Source organism: Camellia sinensis, chromosome 13 (genome assembly GCF_055761805.1).
Source record: "Camellia sinensis isolate YWXY chromosome 13, ASM5576180v1, whole genome shotgun sequence".
Lineage (NCBI taxonomy): Eukaryota > Viridiplantae > Streptophyta > Magnoliopsida > Ericales > Theaceae > Camellia > Camellia sinensis.
In genome coordinates, this window is record NC_138973.1 from 32,384,873 (window position 1) to 32,401,519 (window position 16,647).

At 34.6% G+C, this 16,647-nt stretch overlaps 1 pseudogene; it reads right to left on the reverse strand.

The window, feature by feature from the left end:
* Positions 1–10,830: 10,830 nt before the first annotated feature.
* LOC114259874 (uncharacterized) lies at positions 10,831–13,041 on the reverse strand (annotated as a pseudogene).
* Positions 13,042–16,647: the final 3,606 nt, after the last annotated feature.

Below are 16,647 nucleotides of genomic sequence, written 5' to 3' on the forward strand. Positions count from 1 at the left end.
AAAATCATCTTGTGCTTAGAGTGCTGTGCCATTCTCCACATTTGTGCAAAACAAGAATTTGTTCTTTCTTAAAACCGCAGGGTTCAACCCAGGTAATGCAAGAACAGTAAAACAAGGACCTATCTGAAGCTAGTAGGTTTCAGACTGCAAAGCAAAAGAAAAAAGGAAAATTTGGAGCATCTTAGGGTGTTCCAGCTTTGGCAAGATCCGAGACTGCATTTCAGGTGCACCTTCCTAGACCTCGCCATTTCTCTGGCGTATGAGTGTATCTCGACCCCAAGTGTAAGCCTGCTTCAAGTCAGAATGGCAATTAAAGCAGCAGCATATGTTATCTCTCGTCAATATAAACAGGGTGTCCCCTTTTAAGCTGAGCGTATTGCCGAGTCCTCCGAAAGGTAAATCGGAGGCACCAGAGTACGTGTTTGATACCCTTCCATTGCATAGAATGTGCACTTTCGTATACACTTCTGTGACATGCGTGCTGCATATCATTATGATTCATGCATAGAATATGCTTGCTTTCGATTCTGCATAGAATTTGCTTTCAATATTGCATAGAATATGCTCATGCATAGAAAATGCTCGTATCTTTTGCATAGAAAATGCACTCTTCCATACTTGCATAGAAAATGCACGTCATTTGCATAGAACATGCATTCACTCGCACTGTCTTGTGCACTTACACTTTGAATCTCACTAGCACTGTCTTGTGCATCTTGTGGTCGTATCTCACTCGCACTATCTTGTGCATTTCAAAACACTCACGCTGTTTAGCGTATCGCACTGTTTTGTGCATTTCAAAACACTCACGCTATTTAGCGTATCGCGCTGTTTAGCGTATCGCACTGTCTTGTGCATTTCAAAATCAATCGCGCTGTTTAGCGTATCGCACTATTTTGTGCATTGCATATCAATCGCGCTGTTTAGCGTATCACACTGTCTTGTGCATTTCAAAATCAATCGCGCTGTTTAGCGTATCGCACTATTTTGTGCATTGCATATCACTCGCGCTATTTTGCGTATCGCATTGTTTTGTGCAGTTTACATTCGCGCTATTTTGCGCACCTCAATCGCACTGTTTTGTGCAGTTTACATTCGCGCTATTTTGCGCACCTCAATCGCACTGTTTTGTGCAGTTCACATTCGCGCTATTTTGCGCACCTCAATCGCACTGTTTTGTGCAGCTACATTCGTGCTATTTTGCGCACCTCAATCGCACTGTTTTGTGTAGTTTATCATTCGCGCTATCTTGCGCATTGCACTGTTTTGTGCAGTTTACATTCGCACTATTTTGCGCACCTCAATCGCACTGTTTTGTGCAGTTTATCATTCGCGCTATCTTGCGCATTGCACTGTTTTGTGCAGTTTACATTCGCGCTATTTCGCGCACCTTAATCGCACTGTTTTGTGTAGTTTATCATTCGCGCTATTTTGCGCACCTCACTCGCACTATCTTGTGCATTTCAAATCACTCGCGCTTTTTTGCGCATCGCACTGTTTTGTGCACCTTACTTGCATTTTGCATGCATCCTATCGCGCTATCTTGCGCACCTCACTTGTACTTGTTAGTGCATTGCATTGTTTTGAATACAAACCGGCTTCGCGTAGCGTATAAGTCCAATTGTCAAAGTCTTCTTTCATATCATTTGCATCCTGCCCCTGAACTATGCTGGTTTGATTCCTTGCAAAGGGATACGTAGGCAGCCTGCGGGCATAACCATTCATTCATTTGTATTTTGTTTGTTTGTCCAAGTCTTCGGCCTTGTCAAAAATAGGTCGTCTCTGGGCTTTGGCATTCACTCTCGTCATTCTTATGACTTCCGAGTTCCGTCAAAGAGGGGCAACTGTAGAGACCCCATTTTTGACAGCCCATAAGACTTGGGCGTTACTGATGGTTTGCTTGGTGATGAAAGGTGTGCAGGGCAAAGGTTCAATTTCTTCGACAATGAGAGGGTCAAATCCCAACTTCACACCCCATTTTGGACCAAAGCTATTTTGAACGGTTTTTAGACCTTAAAACCCTCTCTTTCAAAACATTTTTGAAATAAAGTTTCTGCGTTGTTCCGAGGCTCGCATTTTGTCAAAAAATGCGCTTTTCGATAAACCAAGCAAGGACAAAGTGGAAATGAATGAAAGAGAGATGAAATCTTTGAAAAACCTTTCAAAACACCTTGCTTAGGGGTTCGAAGTTGAAGAAAAGAGGAGAAGAGAGGAGAAGCCAAGTTGGAGAAGAAGATAGGCAAGAATTGCTAAGAGAGGGACGAGCAGTTCTCGCTAAATCAAGCTTATCAATCTATACGCTTGGATTTAATCTATGAGGCCACCACCATTGGAAAGAAGACTTCTGGGGCTTCATTTTTCACTCAAGAATCTCTTAAATCCGAGACCGGAGGGCGGAGATATGATTGGTTGAAGTTGGGCATCATCCCGGTTGGACCGAAACTGAGCAGCCTTCACTAAAACAAGCATAACTTTTTGCACAGTCATATTTTTGGCCCCTCTTCAGTGTTGTAGAAGAGTCTTTTTCTTTTTGGGCTTTGTATCTACCCCTTACTTCTTTGTCCATCTTTCGGTCCAATTCTTGCATAAGAGCTTAGCCATACCTATGTTTGTTTTTGGGGTTTTTACAGTGCTTTAAAATGTCATATTTAGGGCCCCTCTTCAATGTTGTTGAAGGGCCCTAACCTGTTTGGGGTCAGCAGCTGTGAGTTGCTTCATTATCTCACACTTAGGGCCATTTTTGCATGCTAGTTTTGCCCTATTTGTGTTTGCTGTTTGACCATGCTTTGAACTATAAAAATGATTATTTTGGGGCTGCCTTGCTTCTGTCTTTTCATCTCATGTACAAATTATGCATGTTTTATATAGCTATAGGCCAATGCATGGGCCTAGTTTTGCATTTTGGTTTCATTTCATGCATCGGGTATCATTTCGCCTTATTTCGGGGCTGTTTTGCCCCTCGTTTTGCTACTGATTTTTGCATGTTTGCATATCATATTCCATGTCTTTGCCATGTCTCATTAGAGTGGCATTTCGGTGTATGAGGGTCGGTCCTCGATTTGCGTGCACGCGTGCACGCATTTCGAGTTGTCTTGTTTTTATCTGATGGCCACTGATGTGGGTGCGGCTGAGGTCCACTTACATTGGTGTAAGCCCATCTTGCATTGTATATGCCATGTTTCAATGCGTTGTGCATGTTATGTTGTTAGCATTGTGTATGCCATGTAGTTATATTGCATGTTTGTATGTTTGCTTGCATGCTTAGGTCGCATGTGCATTGTTGTGCATTGCCTTGCCTCTTGACCAACCATGATTGAGGTTGGGTCCCTTGTATGTTTTGTGTGCATTGCATTTGACTTGGCCATCATGTATCGAAATGCGTGATTGGTGGCCCGAGGGTCGAGGGCCATGCTCCCTTGAGTCCATTACATGATAGGGAGTGTGTCCATGCATACATGTGCTTGAAATCCCATGCCATATGCTGTCTGTCCTCTGTTGCTGTCAAAACTGTCTCCTGCAGGAAATTTCTGCCGGCCGGCATAATACATTGCCGACCGGCCGTTGGTGAATGGCCGGTGACTAAATCAGCAGCCGATGGGAATTATACACTGCCGGTGGGAATTTCCCCCAGCCGGTGGTATTCTGCAGTGTGCAAGGAATCTGTCCCAGCATTTTGGCATTTTTCAGAAAAGCAAGGCAGTAAAACAGAGGCAGCAATGGTATGGTGCGGGCTTTCGGGGCGAGACGGATTCGAGCATGCATCATTCGCGCATCCCGAGACGGAGGCTGTGGCCACCTTCCCTTTTGTTTACATTCATTCTGCTAAGTAAATTAGAAATTCTGTAATAATTTTATTTGCTTATCATTCGGACTGTAATATTTATTTGGTCCCTCCGAGTGAGGACGGTTATGTAATAAGTGTGCGTGAGTGTGTGTATGTCTTCCAACCTCACGTCTTTCTTCCCTTTTATTTACCTGCTTATGGTGGTAGACTAGGGCATATTTAAATTAGCATAACAGTATGATAGCATGCGTGCATCCATACATTTGTCTTACGTGCATCGGGCTTGGCACATCATGCTAACTGCACTTGTATTTCAATTCCAAGTTGAGTACTTGTTAGTTGCAGCATTTCACATGCCATCTTTAGGATAGCCGAGCCTGTTTAGATTGCATCTTTGCATGTGTTTCATTAGCCATTTTTAACATGAACTAGGATCATGCATATGATTACTAACTAGTTTCTGTTTTGGCTCGGAGTACTAGGTAAGCTTTTTATGTTTTAGCATATCGCATGCGTGTGAATGTTGCCATAACAGCATGATTACCATGAGGCTAGCTGCTTATGTGATATAACTGCTTGAATGCCTGTGGATGGAGGTTGAATTACCTAACTTGGAATAATGCATTAAAACTGTGAGTTTTAAGTCCACTAAATAGTGGCAAAACCGTCTTTTATAAAAGCCCACTCGAGGGTGGCAAAACCTGCATTTTAGCTTACTCGCGAGTAGCAAATCACTTTCAAAGCAAAACCTGAAATGTTTTATTCCATTTTGGGCGATTCGGTCTATACTTGTTTGCTGTGCGCATAACATAGTAATTCTAGGCTAATAACCAGAATAAGAACATATAACGTTTTCGAAATCGGATATCATGGTTAGTAGAGGCCGGTCTTCGGACCGGGCGAAAGGGGGTGCTCATAGCTGACCTTCCCCGATCGTACCCAAGCTCCCGAGCCGAGACAACTCCGGTGATGACGGACATGTGGCCTTCGGCACCGAGTCAGGGTTTCCTAAATTTCCCCATTAAAAAATATTTAGGTGGCGACTCTGTATCTGGCAAAACAGTCCATGTTTGGCACTTCTTTCCTAAAATCTGTTTTCTCAAAACGATTTGCCAGATTTGGACTCTTTGGTTCAAGATTAAGAACCGCGACACAAATCGAGTCCGAACTGTAGTAGCGAAGGCCCCTCGCGGGCGCGTGCTACAATGACATTTAATTTTGTGCATTTTACCTATGAGATTAAATGATTACAAAATTTAACTTTGATTTTTAGCGACAAAAATGTGTTGTAGAGAAAGTTATATGTCTTTTAGCGACCAAATATCATAGTCATTAAAAGTGTCATTATTTTGTTTTTTGCGACCAAATTGGGACATTTTATGACGAAGTATTAGTGACCAAATGTTTAGTCTTGTAAAATCAAACATTTTGTGACAATATAAAATTGGTCACTAATTGTCATTTTTGGAGACATTTTCAAAAATTGGTCGCTAAAGACTTTTTTAGACGCACTTTTAGTGACTTTTTTAGTGACAAAATTAATTTTGTCACAAAAACCATTTAGAGACTAAAATAATAGTTTTAGGGACTAAAATAATTGGTCGCCAAAAGTCTTATATGTTGTAGTGAACCCTCATCCTTAACCCGGGCTTGGGACCAGCGGAGTTGTTAACAATCCCGACGGAGTTAATTTTACCTTTTATCCCTAACACTAATTTAGTATACATTTTTTATGTTTCACACTGGACTACCAATTTGATCTATTTCACCTTAAAATCTAGTTTTTTATGGTTAAAATTTGATCATAAACTTCACGGAATTGATTTGTATAATTGTCTCTAATTCAACTATATAAAACTGAAATAAAAAATTTTAAGAACTAGCAGATAAAATTAAAAGTTTAAGCAAACAAAGAAAAAATGATAATAGTTTAAAAAATAAAAGTAAAATTAATCCCAGCGAGAGAGAGAGAGGGGCACCAGAGTTGCCATTCTCTTCTATCTTCTCTGCTTTCTCTACGGGAAAGAGTTCAGTAGTAAATGTTCATGAGTCTTTTTGTGTAGGTAAAATTAGGGATGTAATCGGTTCGGTACGGTCGGTATTTAGGTAAAAAAATTATACCGAATCGATAATGTCGGTTTTATTATTTTGAATACCGATACAGACCGCTTCTCCCATCAAATTGTACCGTACTGATTGAAACGGTTCTGTTTGGTGTAGTTTAATCGGTCTAGGATTTTTCAAACTTGAGTCACTTTTAAAAATAATCATTAATCTATATAAAAATATTAAATTAATTATTTGTCTACAATTTCAAACATATCCAATCAATCCATTTAATGCGTACTTTTTAATTTCTAAATTAATAAAAGTAAAAACAAAAAAAATTTAAAAATACTAAGATTTCAAGAATAATGAGTTAGAGTTAAGATTATATATAATAAGAATTTACAAACTTAGGTTATAAAGATGATAAGGTTAATAATTTATTATACTTATTAATATCATTATGTTATTAGATTATATATATATATATATATATTATAAATACAATATATGTTGAAACGATCGGTTTCAGTATAGATCGGTGCACAACGTGTTTAAACCAATACTGAACCAAAAATCGAAAAAATCACATTTAAAAACCTTACAAGTCGATTCTTGTTAAAAAACAGACCAAATATAACCGATTTGGTCCGATTTAATCGATTTGGTCGAATTTTTCCGCTTTTCTTATATCCCTAGGTAAAATACACATAAGTCTTGATACCGAAGCCAAGCTTTTATTGGTAATCTAGCGACGCGCGTAGAGACAATACCTTGTTGGGTTATCTGTTTTTTTTTTTTCTTCTTTTTTTTTGGGTTGAAAAATTGAGATTTTTTTTTTATAAATTTTTTTAGTGAATTTTTAAAAATATTTTGTGCAATTTTTATTTTTATTTTTTAAATACACTTAATTTAGATACACTCAAAAAATATAATATTTGTATTTTTTTATTAAAAAAATTACCAAATACAAAAAATATGAAAATTCAGTACTTTTTCATATTTTATAACTAGCCTATCACCCGTGCTATGCACGGGATAATTATATATATTTATATTTGTTTTAATTTTTTTTAATATATAAATTATGTTTTTTAAGATTTTTTATAAAAATAATTTAACAATTTTATCACTAACCATAGTGTACAGGAGAAATTTAAAAAGCTACTGCAGTAACTATGCAATAGTTGTATCTATAATTATTTGTATGAGGGGATTTTAAATGGTAATCAGAGATTTTGACCAAATCAATAAATGCAGGCATGTGGATTGGAAAAAATTAATAAATGCTGATCGGGGGATTTTGACCAAATCAATAAATGCTGAGATTTTTTTTTTAAAATCAAAAATTTAGAAAATTAAGATTGAAAGATTGGAGCTCCCACAAGGCTTGGGGTTTAGAAACCCCATTTTTCTTAATATATTTACAATTATCTATATATGTGAATTGCGATTTTTAAATATCTTTTTTTTAAATGTCTTCTTTTTTCCCTTTTTTATATTATATTAAAGTTTAATATTTTGATAATAATCATATGTGTTAGACTTTTTAAGAAATTAAATGTCTTCTTTTTTTTATTATATTATATTAAAGTTTAATATTTTGATAATAATCATATGTGTTGGACTTTTCAAGAAATTTTTTTTATGCTTGTTCTTAATGCATTAAAGTGTTATTATGAGGGATAATAATTATATCTGTTAGGACTTTTCAAAGAATTCATATGTGTTGGATTTCAAAGAATTTTTTTTGTATTTGTTCTTAATGCATTAAAGTGTTATTATGAGGGTAAAACTTGATAGTTGGGAGAAGTTAATAAATGCTAAGTTTTTTTTTTTTTTTTTAAATAAAAAAATCAAGAAAATTAGATTGGGAGATTGAAACTCGCACAAGGCTTGGAGTTAAAAACCCTCTTTTGCTTAATATATAGTATAGAGAATATATAATATAATATATATATATATATATATAGATTATAAGATGAGAGAAATAAAGTGCTATCTTATTATAATTGAGGAGATTTTACAAAAAAAACGTGTAGACATGAATGCTCTTCTATTTTATTGTGTTTACAATTATTTATATATGTGAATTGTGATTTTTGAATGCTTTTTTTTAAATGTCTTATTTTTTTCCTTTTTTATATTATATTAAAGTTTAATATTTTGATAATAATTATATGTGTTGGACTTTTCAAGGAATTAAATGTGTTTTTTTTTAATTATATTATATTAAAGTTTAATATTTTGATAACAATCATATGTGTTGGACTTTTCAAGAATTTTTTTTTATATTTGTTCTTAATGCATTAAAGTGTTATTATGAGGGATAATAATCATATGTGTTTGGACTTTTCAATGAATTTATATATGTTGGATTTCAAAGAATTTTTTTATATAGATTATAAGATGAGAGAAATAAAGTGCTATCTTATTATAATGGAGGAGATCTTCTAAAAAAAAGAAACGTGTAGACATGAATGCCCTCCTATTTTATTGTGTTTACAATTATTTATATATGTGAATTGTGAATTGTGATTTTTAATTTTTTTTTAAATGTCTTATTTTTTTTTTCCTTTTTTATATTATATTAAAGTTTAATATTTTGATAATAATCATGTGTTGGACTTTTCAAGAAATTAAATGTGTTTTTTTAATTATATTATATTAAAGTTTAATATTTTGATAATAATCATATGTGTTGGACTTTTCAAGATTTTTTTTTTTATGTTTGTTCTTAATGCATTAAAGTGTTATTATGAGAGATAATAATCATATGTGTTGGGACTTTTCAATGAATTTATATATATTGGATTTCAATTTTTTTTTATATAAATTATAAGATGAGAGAAATAAAATACTATCTTATTATAATGGAGGAGATTTTATAAAAAAAACGTGTAGACATGAATGCCCTCCTATTTCATTGTGTTTAATGTGAATTGTGATTTTTAAATATATATTTTTTTAAAATGTCTTATTTTTTTCCCTTTTTTATATTATATTAAAGTTTAATATTTTAATAATAATCATATGTGTTGGACTTTTCAAGAAATTAAATGTGTTTTTTTTATTATATTATATTAAAGTTTAATATTTTGATAATAATCATATGTGTTGGACTTTTCAAGAATTTTTTTTTGTGTTTGTTCTTAATGCATTAAAGTGTTATTATGAGGGATAATAATCATATGTGTTGGGACTTTTCAAGGAATTCATATATGTTGGATTTCAAAGAATTTTTTTTAAACTTGTTCTTAATGCATTAAAGTGTTATTATGAGGGTAAGATTTGGGAGTTGGGAGATGTTAATAAATGCTAAGATTTTTTTTTTAAATCAAAAAATCAGAAAATTTAGATTGGGAGATTGGAACTCTCACAAGGTTGGGGTTAAAAACCCCATTTTGCTTAATATATAGTATAGATATTCAATGAATTTTTAATTTTTTTTTTTTTACAAATTTTATCAAGATTAAGTGGATCAAAAAAAGTAACAAAAATTGATTAAACTATTTTAAAAAATCATTAAAGTCGGTTGAAATCTTTTTCAAAACATCTACCAAAGCCTATTTTGGAAATTGATTTTTCTAGTAATTTTTTTGGCATTTGACAAAAAAAGATTGGTGATGAATCCACCTTTCATTGGGCATATATGACATAAATTTTGTGACTTCTCTGTTTTGGCATTAAAGACATGCTTAATGAAATAAATTAGTAAGAAGTAAAAATTATTGTTTTGATGCATTTTTTATTTTATTTTAACCTTGTATTGTTACACTCTCACACACTATTATCATCACTTACCATTGTCGACTGCCAAACACTAGCCGGCGCATTGCTGGAAAACTCATCATCACTGGAATATTTACAAAAAAGTGGCTGAAAAATTCATCAACGTTAGAGGCCGGTGGTAATATGAACAGATAGGTAGACAGGTGAATAGATTGGTGTTTGTATTATGGTCTTTCAAAATATTGTTGTCTTATGGCCTAAAAAAAAATAAAATTTGGGATAATCATTCCAAAAATTTTATATTTGGACTTCTAGACTGAGTGTATTTATAATAATGGTTTCTGGAATTCATTCAAGTATAAAATAGGGCCGAGTAAAATAATAATAAAAAAAACTGCAATTCCTGTAGAGTGATAACCCTAGTTCTTAAATTTTTTAAACAATTCTTACTTTAAAAATTGAAGACATATTATTTGATGTTTTAGTAGATTGTGATCATTGAATGATGATAAGTTTTTAGAATCGTGATTCCAAACTAAATCTAACGGCATTACTAGTTTGGTCTCATGTGATTTCAATATTTTTATGATTTAGTTTGGATTCAAATTTCATGAAATTATAAATAATAGTTTAGTCACTGCTATTATTTGGAATATTCTAAAACCAAACCGACCGAATCATGCTCACCCTACTATAGGAAAATTCAAAATAGAGTTTGGGTGGATATGGATTGTGTTAACTTGGTTTAATCATTGTTTCACTGGAATATTATAATGAACATTGTTAAAACCCTAGAAAGAAAAAAAAAAAAAAAAAATAGAACAGTACAACAATGTTTTGCTTCCCTAAGAATGCTGTCAGTCTATTTGATTTGCCTTCAGTAATCTATAATAATCATTTAAACACATGAACTAATAACTCACTTGTGTCGTGATCCTTGAAATATAAATCATGTACAATAGCTAATTTTGTGTCAAAGTCAATATTAACTTTGATGACAATATCACCATTCGCAACTGCTAGAAGTATATTTCTCAAATGGAGTTGGATATTTTGACTATCTCCATGATTTTAATTCAATGTAAACAAGTTACAGTCAAGAATCACAAACAGTTAAAAAACAACTCGCACATGATAAGAAGTCTTACATAGCGTAAAAGTCTCTAACTCATAAGTTTGTTTCCATGCACAAGATGATATTAACAGATTAAAAGGACAAGGATACTACTAACTTCCTTGTATTACTGGGACAAAAGCCTCACGCATATTTACACGGAGAAATTCTGCCCTGTGGATAAGACGCTAACTTTGGCTTCAACAATTAAAGTATCATTCACAAGGAAGCTGTTAGAAGCATCATGGAGGTCAGTTAACGACAAGAATGAAGATGGACCCCAGGCCATGGAGCTTGAAGTAAAACAATTGTAACCTGCAAGAGAATTGGACAATTGTTATTTAACTACCCAAAAGATCTACATAAATGAAAAGCTCTTCATAATTTGCAAATGAGACAAGCAGTGTCCCACGGATATGATTTCTTCGGACTGTATTCATACTTATTTTACACCTAAAGGTTATTTTCATTTGTTGGATTTTTAGAGGGAAAAGAAGGGTAATTTTATGCTCATGTTGACAGTGGCACCTAAGATATGAACAAAAAATAGAAGAAAACATAATATCACCTTCAATTTCCATATGCTTGCCATGGTATTGGTTCCTCATGTGCATCTTGAATTTTGCATATGTTTTCCGTACAGAAGGAAAGGTTTTCAAATCATCTAAACCTAAAAAGAGGGACAGGCATTTATCCTTTGCAGTTAAATTTCCTTTGGGATATAGCCGTAAATTCCTGGTTTTGTTAGAGGAAGGCATAAAAAGCAGTACATTGTCAAATTTTCAATTTGCATATAGTAATTGAGAGCAAACTCAAACATTGCATACCACTTTAGATTTCCAAAAGTGAAGACATCAGAGTAATGAATTTCACCATCTAGAGATGAAAAATTATCAATCTTCCAGGTGTAAGTATTGTTACGTTCCTTCAGTATGTTTATAGACTGTCCTCTGCTAGTATAATTTATAACACAAACTTCTGCTCCAAAAACACATGTGTCGCAGATGAGGTATCCGTTATCAGCATCATTGAAAGTACTGAGCGGGAGTAATTGGGCTAAACCCCACTCTGTTTTCATCTCGTGAAAGTGTTTTACCTTCCCATTGGCATCGGAGCATTGAAATAAAGAAGAAAATTTAAGTGTAATGTATGCAAAATATGCATGAGGATGAAAATTTAAAAACCTCAAACAATCATAAAGGAAACTGATTGGTTACTAAAAAACCTACCCACCTTGGATGGTCACGTACTTGTCTTGAATTTGATCATACACAAACAGTTTGAAGTTCACATTGACCTCCCAACCAAGAGGCAAATTACTAGTTTCTGCAATTACCAAGTACAAAGAGATGTGTCCTTCCCCTTTTCTTTTTCTATCATCATTTGGGTAGAAAGATAATTTCCTTCAAGTTGAACACAAAAGAACTATAAGAATCAGATTATGGGTATGTATCTCAACAGGAAAGGAGGGAAAAAAAAAAAAAAAAAACATAAGTAAATAGTATACAAACTCAACCATTTGTAGCCACTGGCTTCAAAAATGTCTGATTCATAATTTTGAACTTCAGCATCTGACAATAGTTGTGAGAGTTGTGAGAATGACTCGATCTCGAAAATGAAGTGAGCTGGTGGTATTTCTCTTAGAGATCTTGTTACTTCTGCCAAATGTTGAAGAGATAAAATGTGAAATTACTTTGAAAGATCTAGTTTCCGTTGTTTCCATACATTCAACTCAACTCAACTAAAAATTCTCGGTACTAGATATTTTATCAGGTGTCCTTTAAAAATGGAAAATTCAAATTACAACATAATGTATTTTCACCAACTTATAAATATTTTTGTGCATGTATTTATCTATAAGCACAAATGTTATCAATAATTAAATAAAAAAATCACCAACGAGTTTGTAAAGGAGTAAAATTTCTAAATTGTCTTGTACCAATTGAAAAAAATAAACAATAAATAATGAAATTTGTAAAAGAGTTAAATCACTGATGACACTACATAAACATGGATGGTCTGATTTCCATCACTTCAAAAACAAATGATGTGGAACACACAGAAACATGAGATATATATGGCCAAACCGTACATATGATCTTTAACGGTCAACCAATCTTTAGTTGACACTGTTAGGATTTTCAATCCTAATTGTGTGCATCGCAATGCAAGTTGGCAATCCCGTTCTAAAGACGAAATTGTGATTTTATACTTATTCATTTTTGGTCTTTGTTGCTTGAATCTTGTGCATGAATAATTTATAAAGTTTTGTCCCGGTATTGACAAAGGGGGAGATTGTTAGGATTTTGATCCTAAAGAAATTAATGACTTATGTTTTGGCAATACCTTTTTTGATAAAACTCATTCTTACTAATTGATCTTAGTTGTTTTGATTTTATTATTTTATTTTTGTCTTATCTTACTACTAATTTTCTAAATCAAATGTGTTTGATTATTTTATTGTGTTTGATTTGTTTTTATAATTAGTTTAGTCAGATTGTATTGAAGGGTAAATTTGTAAGTGTTAGGTCCCTTAGTCTTGTCAATCCCATGGACAAACATGGTTTTATCGAGTTGTATTTTTTCTAAGTTTTTTGTCTTGCTCGCTCGAGCGAAGGAGTCCTCGCTCGAGCGAAGGCTGCGTCTGTAAAAAACCTGAGAAGGATGAATGTACGCTTGAGCACAGGTAGCGTGGCTCAAGCGAAGCCACTTAAGGAAAACAAGCGAGATTAGTTCCTCGCTCGAGCGAGAGAGTCTTCGCTTGAGTGAGCTTCGCTGTCCCAATTTTCTATAAATACTAGGTTTAGTTCAAAACTAGGATTACGTTTTGAGATCTACTTTAAGGTTTTTTGAGGTTTTCTTTTGGAGTTTTTTGTGAGTTTTCCTTGATGATTTGAGTGAGTATTAAACTCATGTTTTGATAAGTACATATCAAGGAGGTTGATTGGTTATATTCAAGAGTGTTCTTCTTCGGTGGAATCCGGATATTCAAGCGTGGAGTTTCAAAGGAGTTTGATACTGTGCGTAGTCGTTGATTCGACAACAGAAGTTGTAGATTCAACTTCAGTCTAATCAATTTCGAGATGAAGGTTGCGGTGAAAGATATACAGAAGATTTGAAACAAATTAGAAGCGTTTGGGTAATTTGTTTGTTATCTTTGTAATCTTTCTTTCTTCAATAGTAGATTGATTAGTGGCGTGTCGCCCGTAGTTTTTTTATCACAATTCAATTATGGTTTTTTCTATGTAAAAATCATTTGTGTCGATTTATTATTTTTCGAAAACAACAATCTAAATCACTTTCGTAAGTGCTTGATGATTTAAATTGTGAGTTTTGAATGATTGGGAATTGGAGTAATTAAATCTTGATCTAATCACGAATTACTTAGGATTTTCAATTAGTATCAGAGCAGGTCACTCTTTGTTTTTATCAAAACTATAGGAGTGTGATTTTGTGTGATTGGTGACATGGATTCAATTTGTGAAGGTAACTTGACCCATAGACCTTCGTTACTTGATGGTACAAACTATTCTTATTGGAAAGCTTATATGAGAGCGTTTCTAAAATCCATCGATGAGAAAGTTTGGCACTGTGTGATCTATGGGTGGAGTGAACCTATTGTCACCATTGATGGTATTGATATTCCCAAACCCCTCGATAAATGGGACACAACCTATTATCAAAACTCGAGTTGGAACAGTAAGGCTCACAATTCCCTTTTTTGCTCCGTCACACTTGAAGAGTTTCGTCGTATTTGCACGTGTGAGGTAGTAAAAGAGGCTTGGACATTCTTGAAATGATTCACGAGGGTACTACTTCTTTTAAAAGGCCAAAACTTCAACGTCTCACCTCTGCCTTTGAAACCCTTTTTTTGCATGATGATGAGACGTTTGATGATTTCTATGCTAAGCTTAGTGACATCATGAATTCCTATTTCACACTCGGTGAAAAAATCCCTGAAGCTAAGGTTGTTGGAAAAATTTTGAGGTCTTTACTTGAGAGGTTCCAATCAAAAGTGGCAGCCATTGAGGAGGCTTAGAATGTTGATACCCTCAAGCTTGATCAGTTGGTTGAAAACTTACAGACTTGTGAAGCCCACCAGATTTCTAAGAAAAAACAAAAAGATAGTGTGGCTTTCATTAGTGCTCATGAGACTGCAAAAACTCCTGAGACTGAGTTTGATCTAGAGTCCGAGATGACGACTATGTTTACTAAATAGTTCAAAAAGTTTTTAAAAGAAAAAGAAACCTAATTTCAGAGACCCTATTTCAAAAGATAAGAGTAATGATAAACCAAAAACTTTTCCACCAAAACTTGTTCCAAAAACTGAAAAGATGATGGTAAATGGGCAAGGGGTCAAGTGTTATGAATGTCAAGGGTTTGGACATATTGCACTTGAATGCCCATCGAAAAAGAATCGGAAGAAAATCTATACAGTGACTTGGGATGATGAAAGTGGGGATAGTGCTTTCATGGCATTCTGGTCCACTTTCATTTAACATCTTCCGAAGCCAGTGGAATTTGTTCGTGGTCAGAATCTGCATCATGCTCCCACCTTTGATGGGAGTAATTACTTGTATTGGAAGATCAGAATGAGGGCGTTTCTGAGAGCTTTCGACCTAGAATGGCAAGCCATTGAAGAGGATGTTGAAAGTGCTGACAATCTGAGTAATCAGAGAGCTTTGATTACTATTCGTGGAGCAACTTCTGGTGAAGAACAGCAACAGGTTGCTCACTGCACAAACGCTAAAGATGTATGAGACATTCTGAGCCAATTTCATAAAAAATGAGAGTCATCTTTACCACCATCTATCACCTTTCCTGCCTTAGTTGCTCGACTGGATGAGATCAAGGAGAATGAGGAGCAAAAAGAAGTTGATGAAACATCAGAAGACAATGATGAGATTAATGGTGATGATCAACAACAAGCTTACGAAAAGCTTTACGATAAATCTCTAAATTTGTCCAAGATCAATGACAAACTCACTCTCAACCTCAAAGCATGTGAAAGTGAGAATCTCAAGCTAAAAGGAGAACTCGTAACAACAAAGCAGAATGTCATCAAGATCTTTAGTGACAGGCAAGACCTATGTGGGAAACTTCTATCTTGTGAAACTAAAAGGAATGAACTCCTAAAAGTGTATTCCACATATGAAGAGAAGCTTGAAAGCCTTGAGATGTCACAAGCTACATTGGAAGAGATGGTTTGTCATAAAGATGAAGAACTCCACATTGCTAGAGCCACAATTGCCATGTGGAACAAAGGTTCCAAATCATTAGAGGACATCCCCAGGTCTCAACAAATGGGTTGTGACAAAAGTGGCCTAGGCTATGGTAATGCGACAGCTCACAAGGGACATGCCTCTATATCACATGACTTGAAGACTTAAGCAAAGGGAAAGCTGAAGGTACACCAGGGTGAGGGGTAAGACCAACAAAAGGGAGGTAAAACCTGTTTTTATTTGTCATCATTGTGGAAGGTATGGCCACATTCGTCCTTATTGCTTTGAATTGTTTGGTAAGGTGTCTCAAAAGGGTAGAAATTCGAATACTTTTTGGGTTAGGAGACAACCTTACATGTCTAGGCGGAACATCAAGATACATGAGGGTGTTCACAACGCCAAGACATTTACCAAGACCGCCAAACCTAATTTTGTTAAGACCAAAAAGATTTGGGTGAAAAAAAGATGATTTGACTTATTTAGTTGTTCACACTGCTCTTAAAGCACGTGACTCACACATGTGGTATCTTAATAGTGGGTGCTCTCGTCACATGTCAGGTGACAAATCCTACTTCACCTCCCTTGAAAAATATGAAGGTAGAATTGTTACCTTTGAAGATGGTGGCACTTCTAGAGTCATTGGTAAGGATTCTATAAGTGTAGCTGGTCTTCCTAAGCTTGAAAATGCATTACTTGTTGATGGTCTTAAAGCAAATCTTTTGAGCATTAGTCAAATGTGTGATTCCCAA